Source organism: Pinus tabuliformis, chromosome 5_2 (genome assembly GCF_031772625.1).
Source record: "Pinus tabuliformis cultivar Carrire ecotype Pingquan chromosome 5_2, CPIR1, whole genome shotgun sequence".
In the NCBI taxonomy this organism is placed as follows: Eukaryota; Viridiplantae; Streptophyta; class Pinopsida; order Pinales; family Pinaceae; genus Pinus; species Pinus tabuliformis.
In genome coordinates this window covers 290,525,270-290,536,823 of record NC_142306.1, presented here as the reverse complement: position 1 = coordinate 290,536,823, position 11,554 = coordinate 290,525,270, and the positions used below count along the sequence as shown (strand labels likewise).

General features: G+C 36.3%; 1 pseudogene; it reads right to left on the bottom strand.

Moving 5' to 3' along the window:
* Window positions 1-10,113: 10,113 nt before the first annotated feature.
* On the bottom strand, window positions 10,114-11,151 carry LOC149158689 (protein LURP-one-related 8 pseudogene; annotated as a pseudogene).
* Between the last annotated feature and the right edge of the window lie 403 nt (window positions 11,152-11,554).

The window sequence follows — 11,554 nt, the reverse complement described above, 5'->3', positions numbered from 1 at the left end:
AGGAAATGAATTTTCAATGCAATCTTCATTGTACTTGGGTTAAGACTAGTGAGTACATAAATTTGAATTTGGCCATTATATACAAAGATTGTAGGAGTTTTTTTGCATTAAGCCGTTCTTAAAAATATCTATTGTTAGCATGGATTTTAATAAATTTTTTTCTTTTCTTTTTCTCACTTGGTTGTTGTTAAAAAGATTTGTCCTGCATTTACATCATGTTTTATTTTCTCATTGTTAAATACCTCTATGGTGGCTTTACATTTTGCTTTCTTTGGCTCACATGACCATATAATTCTCTTCTTTAATTTAGTTTTTGTTGGATGGCTTGAATGTTTGTACATCTATGTTTAGATGCTTTGAGTGGTTTGTTTGTTTGTGTGTATGGATTTGGATGGTAATGTTTCTCAATATTACACTTGTTATGTTGTATTTCTATAGGTATCTATAATTGTGTGCAAGTAAAAATTGGTTGTTTATGAAGATGTGAGGTGATCTTGCCAATAATTAATTTGTAGTTTGGAGGGGGGTTGATTCTACACATCTATATCATTTAATTCTAGGTATCACATCTTTTGATGGCCAAATAATTCTTAATAGTGTCCCCCTAGGTATTACTAAATATATATTGCAGAATACCTTTTAATAATTTGTTGCCTCATGTTTACTCTTGAAATCATTATTTTCAATATTTATAAATATATATTGTTCTCTAATAAACATTTTGAATATGTTGTGTTGTGAAACTATGGGTTAGTAATTTTGAATATATGTAATTGTTTTGAATGTTTATAAATATATCTTTTACTCTATTAAATATTTTGAGTACATATAATTGTCTTTTAGTAATTAGTTATATGTTACTCTAATAAATATATTGAGTACATATAATTATATGTTAGTAATTAGTTGTTGATGAAGCAGGGAGAGGATCTTGTGAATAATTAATTTGCAGTTTGCATTTTTTTATCTATAGTTTATTTTGCAAAGTCAAGAAATAATGTATTTTTTTATTTATTTTTTAATGTTTATAAATACATATTTTTTTCTATAAATATTTTGAGTATGTTGTATATAATTGTGGGTTAGTAATTTTTAACATATAAAATTGTTTTGGATTCTTATAAATATATATTTTGCTCTAATAAATATTTTGAATATATTTTTGTGTGCAATGTGTTTAAAGTTTTATATTGATTAAATTTTGGGTGAATGCTAAGAAAAATTATACATGAGGAATCATGTTAATATTTCAATTAAAATTAAGCTATAAACTAAAATGATGTAGTTTAGGGACATTTATATTTTAATTTGTATAACCCATCAAATTAATTTTCTAATAAAGATTTAATCATTCTTGTAGAATTTAATCTTGTGAATTTTATTATATTTCTTGGACTATTAAGTAGGTGAGGTGTAAAAATGTAAAATTTTCAAATTTATGTAGGAGATCGACACTATATTTACTAAAATTGTACAATATTTGAAATTGAAATTATCAGTCAGAAATTACATATAGTGTATATTCACTATATTTACTAAAATTGCACAATATTCAAAATTAGAAATATGAGTGATAAATTACATGTATTGTATGTTTACTATATTTACTAAAATTGTACAATAATCCAAAATTGGAATTATGAGTGAGAAATTACTTCAATTATTTAACTACCTCTATCATTCAATCTTTTTAGGTTATATTAATTATATTTACTCTGGGATAAAAGTTCACAATATTGTTGTTGTAATTCTCTTTATTTAAATAAAAAAATGCATAATTGGAATGGATGGATTGAAAATCCCACTGGGCACCTATATTGTGTATACCTTAATCTTAAGAAATGCCAAGCTTACAAAATAGTAAGTTAAATTGGAATTAAATCAATGCGGATTTAAGAGTCTACCAACACATTACTTATTTTTTTCATTCTAGCCAGCCCCTTTTATCTAACACTAGTTACTCTCAATTTCAATTTCTTTATTACAAAAACACTTAAAGTAAGACACCACTCCATTTTAAAAATTATAAAATTCATTCGAAACCAAATTATTTTTCATTTTTAGCATATTAAAATTAACATAACTATTCTAATTTTTGGAGATGTGTTCAAATTTACCTCAAATTTGTTTTATTGTATTGTGATTATTTTGTTATTTGAAATGTAATTTTTAAATATAGAAATGAATTTAACATCCACCAAAACCCTACCATGGAGTTCAACAAAGAGAATGGGTGATTGAATATCCAAAACTTGGTGGCCTTATGAATACCTTCTACAATCTCGATCATATCAACCACAAGTGCCACCCCCATGAGTCATGCGTGTGACATGTGACGAGTTGGGGCGACATGCCCTCGGTTAAACACGACAAGCTAGTGTGATGAGTCGGTGGGCAACGAGCCGGGTGTGATGATTTGGTGAGCGGGCAAGTCAGTTGCGACGAAAGTTTGTGATGATGGGACAAGTTGGTATGCAACAAGTTGGGCAGTTGGTTAAACACACCTGGTACACGAGTTGCAACGAGCCAACACAAAGGGTCGAAGAACTAAAGAGTCGGAAAAATGGCTAAGTATGGAGCACTGTGATGGTGAGATCATATTATGCACAATTAGGTAAGTGGACTCGACGAGCCATTGTATGGGGGCGAGCCAACATGAAGTTGGGGAATGGACAACCAAATTGAGAGGTCGGCTTGGGTAGGCCGACCCACATGATAACCGTGACGAAGTGTGTAAGTGGAGGACGCATGGGTAGAAGAAAGGAAATAAGTTCAAGCTTCAAAAGCAAGTTCAAGGCGTACTCTAAACTTGGACAAGCAAGAAGGGCGAACAAACAAGAGGGCTAAAAGTGCAGGCGAACCGAGGGTTGGAGCACTTGGCCCAAAATAGAAAAATGAACCGGTGAGTTGGGAAGGGGTAACCCTATCTAGACGAGTTGCAGGAGGGAAAATAGCGGAGGGCGTCACTACATGGTGGGGCATGTCTGCTAGGCAGGCGAACTGCTGAGGGCATCACTGCATGGAGGGGCACGTCTGACCGACGGCCGAACCATTGAAGGCATCGTTGCATAGAGGGGTGTTGTTGAATGACGAGGGTGACCCTGAATGACGGAGGGGCACGGACGAACAAGGGCCACCCTAAACAGACCAAGGGGCAAGGCTAAATCAAGGGTAACCTTGGGTGGGGTGACCCTGAATGAAAACCTGAATTGAAAATTGGTGGAATTGTAAAGGTGACTTGTAGTTGCCTAGAAAAGGATGCGATTGCATAAAAATAGTTGTAGAATACTATTATTATTATTATTATTTGGGCAGACTCTAACCAGGAAGTTTCCCCTCCCATTAAAGATTGTATCCATTGTGCATATGTTTATAGATGATGATGATGAATGTATTTCCACTCTATTAAAAATATGAATTCTTAGCAAAAGTTGAAAAAAAATCTAAGTGTTGAATGTTAGATGTAGTCTGTACTTGAAAGTATTGGTGAAAATAAATCGGGTAGCGGTGCCGTGCTTACCTATGTGTGTTTGAAAGACTACCACGAGGATAGGGGTGTGATAGATTGTATCAAAGGGCTTGAATTTCTGCAGGGCTTTGTTGAAGTTTTGAAGAGAAGCTGATCCCACTATCACTTCATGACAGATGGTATCAGACGCTTGATTTAGAGAACAAGTTGAAGCTTATCTCATTGCACTTCGTGACAAGGATCAAAGGCTTGATTCAGAGAATCGAGGTTTGCATATTGAAGTGTTACTACTACACTTCATGATAGGTTTAGCAGAGGTGAAGCATTGTTCTTGGGCCAAGATGAATGGTGAGACAAGGAAAGTTGGGAATAATGCTAAGGGATGCTCTTGCTGACCTTATATAGGTTGAAGCCAATGAAAGAAGAGAACCCACATATTCGAGATGAACTTGAAGTCTTGGAGAAAAATGTTGGAGATGAACTTCTTCGACTTGGTTGGGCAATGGAGCAGGATGTTGCTACAGGTTGCGATGATGAAGAAGAGGAAGTTGTGATGTATGTATATGTTGCAGTGATGACAACGATGGAGGAGGAACTTGAAGCACTTCCAATTGCTCAAGTTGGACCAGGATCGTACATTTTGCAGATATTGATGGATGAGGACACTCACATGGAGGAACCTCATGATGAAGTAAATATTCTTATTACTACTTATGTTACATTGGAGCTTTTAGAAGATGGGCCACATGCAGTGAAGGGGAAAGTCATTTTTCCGATGCGATGGAAAAACTTAACATGGATTTCTAGGATGAGACCTTGCGTGGAGAAGCAAGGAATATTGACTATTGGAGAGCTTATTGGAGAAATTTGTGACCTCTTGGTAGGGGGTTCAAATGCCCATGACAAGGGTGGAACATGATGATCATTGCGGCAAATGGGACATGCTTTAGCCATATGGAGAATTCGCTAAGTGCCAAGCATGACTCATGGACTGATTGGAGAAGGGCACACACTTGGGTTATGCTGATACTTGGGTGGACTTCTTCATCACCAAGACTAAGAGGCAGTCTTCGTGGACCGTTTAGTGGGGAAGCTATGATGGAAGGAACGTATGGGATATGATATGACTAGATGATATATATGCTTTGGGTGACCGAGGGCACTAAACCGGATTGAAGACTAGGATGAGATGACCAATTTTGTGATGGGTCTACTTAGTTCGACAACATGGGAAACCTGAGTCATGGACATCAATTTGGATAAATGGAGCATGGCAGACACTATGCAGGGACATTATGAAGGAGCACTTATAGAGATTCTACTTATGGGCATCCAATGAGGAGTTCCAAGGCAGTGATGTTGTGTAGATGGATTTGTTGATGTGACATGGAGACAATTTTACTTATGAGTTGATGGATATGTTGTGCACATTTGTACAACAAGGCCATGAAATGGTTGGATTTGTGAGTAGTCTATGAGAGCATTCTTACTACATGGAGAGCTAAGGCATCTTGCAGTGACCTTTGAGGCCGAGACATGTATGCTTTCTGAGATGTTGGATGGAGATGATTCATGGAGCTCATGATGACATGAGATTGTTGCAACCATTGGAGACTTCATATTATAGTGGGCTTGGAGGATTTGATGCATTGAGGAGTTGAGGTCAGTGGTGTACCTGACTTTGATGCAGTTTGGGGTGCATACTTTTGAGCAGATTTATGGGTGTGCTTGGGACAACGACTTGATGGGGATGATCGATATGAGACACTTTGGAGGTGATGGAGTTGCAACGACGATGGTGGCTTGGTGGAAACACTTAGGCATGGGTTGAGCCGAGACTTAACCACTTTTGATACATGGTGGTTGATTGGTTTATGACCATGGGCAGCACATGGATGATGAGACAGGTGTATACTTCTTTCTTTGGTAGACATGAGGTATGACATATTACAAATGTGATGGAGGTTGCTTCATGGACCTAGATGTGGCACATTGAGAGTTGGTTTAATGAGGGGATCTTTTCACTTTGAGGAGATGGATCTTACACATATATGGATGATGATGTTGGGATAGATGCAAATGATTGACATGAAACACATTGACACCAACATCATGGACAACATGTTACAGATGAGATGGAGATTATTTGATGGACCTGGGCATGGCTTACTTACATTTTGATGGAGATGGGATGGGCTCTTGATTGACTTGATGTTGTGACATAGTGATGAGAGAAACGACTGATGATGGGGCTATACGATTGTACTGAGCGATGTTAGAGTTGGGTTGGAGTATCACGATAGCAGCTCATACGATGACGATACATGATGAGGTCGACACGATATATGTTGTAGTGATAGCATGTATCTCGAGTTGGAGGGACCGACCTTCCACGGTGGGGCAGCATGTGGATATTGAGGTAGATGTGGTTGATGATCATGGATTGAGGAGACTTTCTTATTCATGGAGACATGAACCTTTACGGTTTGTGCGATGGAAGAGCATAGGTGGGCAGCATGGACATTTTGGATGTTGGTGCTGGCGACCCTTTGCGATGTCATATGATGGTGTTATCGAGGACGACAACCATTTAGAGTGGGGGAGTATGTCACGCCCATGAGTTGCGCATGCAACGTTCGATGAGTTGGAGCGATGCGCCCTTAGTTAAACATGATGAGCTGGTGCGAAGAGTCTCTAGGTGACAAGTCAGTGAGCGGGCGAGTTGGTTGCGACAAAAGTTTGTAATGATGGGAAGAGTTGGTGTGAAACAAGCCAACACAGAGGGTCGAAAAACCAAAGAGTCGAAAAAATGGCTAAGTATGGAACATTGTGATGGTGAGCTTATATGGTGCACGGTTGGGTAAGTGGACCCAACAAGCCATTGTATGGGGGCAAGCTGACATGAATTTGGGGGATGGACAACCAAATTGAGAGGTCGTCTTGGCAACCAAATTGAGAGGTTGGCTTGGGCAAGCCGACCCACATTAGAACCATTGCGAAGTGTATAAGTGGAGGATGCATGGGTGGAAGAAAGACAATAAGTTCAAGCTTCAAAAGGAATTTCAAGGTGTACTCTAGAATTGGACAAGCAAGAAGGGTGAACAAACAAGAGCGCCGAAAGTGCAGGAAGACCGAGGGCTGCAACACTTGGCAGAAAATAGAAAACTGAACCAAAGAGTTCCAGAGGGACGACCCTGCCCAGAAGAGCTGCAAGCAAGCAAACAGCCGAGGGCATCACTGCACGGTGGGGCATGTCTCCCTAGTGGGTGAACCACTGAGGGTGTCACTACACGGAGTGGCACGTTTGCCCAGTGGGCGAACCCCTTTGGGCATCGCTGCACGAAGGGGCACATCTGCCCCATGGGTGAACCGCTGAGGGCATCGATGCACGCAGGGGCGTTACCGAACAATGAGGGTGACCCTGAGTGACGGAGGGGCATGGTTGAACGAGGGCCAGCCTAAATGGACTGAGGGGCAAGGTTGAACGAAGGGCGACCCGGGGTGGGGCGACCCTGAACGATAGCGCGAACTGAAAATTGGCAGAATTGTAAAGGTGACTTGGAGTTTCCTAGCAAAGGGTGTGATTGTATAAAAATACTTGTAGGAGATTATTATTATTATTATTATTTGGGTAGACTCTAACCACAGAGTTGCCACTGGCATTAAAGGTTGTATCCGTTGTGCATAAGTTTATAAATGATGATGATGAATGTATTTTCGGCGTGTTAAAAAGATGAATGCTTAGTAAAAGTTGAAAAATAATTTAAGTGTTGAATGTTAGGGATAGTCGTACTTGAGAGTGTTGGTGAAAAGAAATCCGATTGCCTATGTGCGGTTGAAAAACTACCACCAAGATAAAGACATGACAACAAAGATGTCGATATGTCATATTAACGCCATTGTTAACTTGAAAATTAAAAAAAAAAAAACTAAATATTTTTCTAAAATTAGTCATATTTTTGTTTTTTAATATATTTATCAAAAAACACTCAATCATATTGACCACACGGAGGCCGATGTGGCCTATTGACCCCATTGTTAGCCTTAGGATTTAAAAAATTCTAAATATTCTTCTAAGATTAAGTCTATTTTGTGTTTTTATATATCTATCCTTTTGTTGGGATAGAGTCGACTTTTCTTTTTACACAATATAGATTATATTAAAAATGAAAACAAAACTAATCATCTTCATTATATAATTATATTTTTTTCATTTCTTTTTCACAATAATTAGTAGTTTTGGTTTAGCATTATTTCTCACAGTTCATAGTTTAATATTATTCAGTGGAAGAATATTTTGAATAATATTTTGAATAGTGATTTTAGGCATGATTTAGAGAATGAGTGAAGAGAAAATTTTACCTCACTACAGATTTTGTTAATATTATTTTTTGTGTGGTTTGATTTTCTTTACTGCAAAATTATAAAAGAAAAATAGTTTCTTTATAAATATATTTTACAGATTTAGATTTTTCCAACATAAAGTTTCAATTTACATTTTTTCACTATGTCCCTCCAAAATATTTTCAAAACTTTTCCGTTCATGATTACTGACAAAAGGTTTTAAAAAAAATACTAATGTAAAAAAGTGAAGAACTTTTCCATTCATTACTACAGACGAGAAGTTTAAAAAAAAAAATATTAATATAAAAAAGTGAAGGATTCCATCCCAATCTTTTGAATAATAAATATTTTATATGGCTGTTGAACTGGCTCGAACCTTTCCCATTGCGGTTTATATGCACATCAAACTATTTACATGCATATAATTACATTTTTATATCTATGATTATCAGTTTCTTTTTAAGATAGCGTAGGTTGAAAACATGTTTGGAAATGGAGCCATCTCTAACCTGGAGAATGCCAATAAAATCAAATCCCAGGACAACTAACTACGTGAGAAATTTAAATGATTACGTAAATGAGTTTTTATTTTTTTATTTATATTTTTATTTAGGCCTGTATTATTTATTATTTATATGGTTATTTAGATATTTGTTATTTAAAATTTTTTGTTTTTATTTATGAAGCACATATCAACTCTACAATATTAAACATGAAAATTCATATTATACTATAAAATAAGCTCCTCAAGTTAATAAAATTTAATACTAAGATTTAAAAACCAGTACGATATAGTGAGGTTCAAAAACTACTATGATACTCCCTGCCGTGAAACTAATTAAAACATTATGCGACCGTTACATAACTAAACTATGGTAAAAGGCTAAGAAAAACTTATTACAGTTTTTCGTTTCCTCGCCATTAACTAATAGATTTAATGAAACCTATGGCTGATCTGGGCAAAGGACTTACAAAGTTTAGTGATAGTTTTTATGGCTGGTATTGAGGAAAAAAAATATTTTGATTTTTTTATAATTTTTTTATGGGTTAGTTAGTAAATGAAATTGTTTAAAATTAGTTTAGATTCATTTAAGTAAGGATTTATCATCAGTTTAAAAATATCAAATAACTTCACATTATTAATCTAAAATGATTAAATCTAATACTATTATTATAATATATTAATATTAATATTAATATTAAATTTAATGATATAATTTACATTACATAATAAAAAAATTTATAATAATTTTTTATTAAAGTCTTTAAACATTTTAATATATGTATAGCATATAGTTTTTTATTTATTTTATAAATATTTAATTAAAACAAATATTAAAATATTTTAGAGTAATATTTTAGATTCTTTGTGTTGAATTTTATTATTTTATTGGAGATGTAAAACACTTACATGTCCCTCTGACTTAGTTATAAGATAAAACCCTAAAAACAATCAAATCTAATACTCCAATTTTTCCAAATCCTACCCAATAAAAATGAAAAATATATTATTATTAAGAGAACATAACTCATAAATTGACACCTCTGAACCTTCATTAAACCAATGAAATTCCAGTAGATTTGCTTGTCACTTGAAAATTAAGTCGACAAAACCAAGGCTAAATGGCACATGGAAACAACTAAGCATGCAAGGATGTTGAATAAAGAAGCATCTGTAACATAGAGAAAGGAGTTGCGTTTAATGTGATTTTTTGGAGTTTCTAGTGTCTGAATCAGACTCAAAAAATTGTGGTGAAATCTTGATTTGTGTTATTTAAACTAGTTTTTTGACTGTATATATGGATTCAGAAAAACCCCTAAAACACTTGGATTGCGTAGTTTTATCATCAAACTTGTGACTTCAATAAATTTATGCTGGATTTTAGAAAAATTATATTGAAAAATTCTATGAGAAAAAATTTCCAAAAAAATCATATTAAAACCTATTCCATAAATAAATATGACCGTATCATAGTTCCCTCTCCCTATTCAATATACAACATGCACACACTTTGGTTGGGTATGGGGCACCAAAATCTTTCCATCCATAGATAAATATGACCGTATCATAGTTCCCTCTCCATATTCAATATACAACATGCACACACTTTGGTTGGGTATGGGGCACCAAAATCTTTCCATCATTGAAAGAGTAGGGTAATTTTTTAGGGTTCCATTATATCTAATGGCGTCCGATGGGCTACGTATATTTGGAGCTGGTTAGCGATTTGAGGTCGAATGAAGTTTGTGGATTCCACTCTTTGGCGGGAAAATATCTACAGAAAGGACAATCTAACCCTTTACAGTCCGGCGGAGAATGTTATTCGATTTTTATTGCGTAGGACAAGACAGCGAGATTCTACATCCTCATTTCTTGTTTGGCAGAATTTGGCAATTCCAATACCAAAGGACTTCGGAAACCTGAAAGCTATTCCATCTTCTATATTCCTTCGTCTACCCATTGGAATGGATGGGTTTTCAGTAGATGGCATGATCTGATCCAGAACAATAATCAATCCCATAACGGAAGCTTGGTCGTAGCCAGGCAACACTGTCAGATTGAACACATCTCCTCCCAACGTTATATCTGATCTGACCTGCTTTGGCTTTACCTACAAAATCCCAAGTATTTTCAGAACTTGGAATGAAACCGATCCAATAAACTACTCTGAATATTGATAAAAAAGGTAAACAAGACGTCCGGCAACAGACAGACCTCTGCAACGACTTCATTAAAGCGGTTGAGAACGGTGAAGGAACGCTTGGCATAACATCCTTCAACACGGTAGTCAAAGTGTCGTTTATCATTCTTCTTGCTTTGAGCCGATGAACGCACGTACACCTCAGCAAAACACTTTGATAGTATCAGCAGAGATGGCGCTCTTCTCACGACGAACAATGGTTTTCGGCCATCCCTGAACTCTCCTAGGAATCCTTGCCATTCATTATGCAGACTCAGTCTCTGTTTCACATACGATTATACAATTTAATTCACTTTCAAGCGTTACAGAGATTTTATTTTTCGACAGTACAGGAATGTAAGGTGATGGAGTCCCAGCTAGAAGATATCACATATGTTAGTATACCTTGCGTCGCATAGTAAAAAGGGCCATTCCTGCAGCGTCCATGAGAAGGATTTCGTCCTTGGGATCCGAAGGGTAGTTGTCAACTCTAAAAGCAAGGTTCCCACTCGAGTTGAACACTGTAAAGTCATTGCAGCAGTAAACAAGAGATTTCTTCCATACTGTCAGAGCTGTGGCAGACACCTTGGAGAGCTTATCATCAATCGCAGAATGCCTGGCGCACTGTGGATCGTGTGGATGAATCTTGGCGAGCATTGTTCCAGAGAATATGAGACAACGGAGGCTAAGGATGGACGAAATAACAGGGAATGAGTATATTAGTCAACAAGGCGATCTCGAATGCTAATGGCTCTTTGTTTATTTAATGTGGTCATTCCTCGTCCAGGTCATCCCTTTCCTGTATCCGTCAGCCCATTTCTTTGCATTTGGTTCCCCGCTTGTATTCATTAAAAACAAAAATACGTCCCTTTGCATTTGGTCCCCGCTTGTATTCATTAAAAACAAAAATACGCCCCTTAAATTAAGATTTCTGGGATTGAGTGGGCTTTAAGCTTCCTTAAATCACTCCAACACCATAACATTACAAGCTTCGCCATCAATCGGACCACCTAAAAACTTTATTAGTGGGGCTATTCAACATTAACTTTGACATGCGACA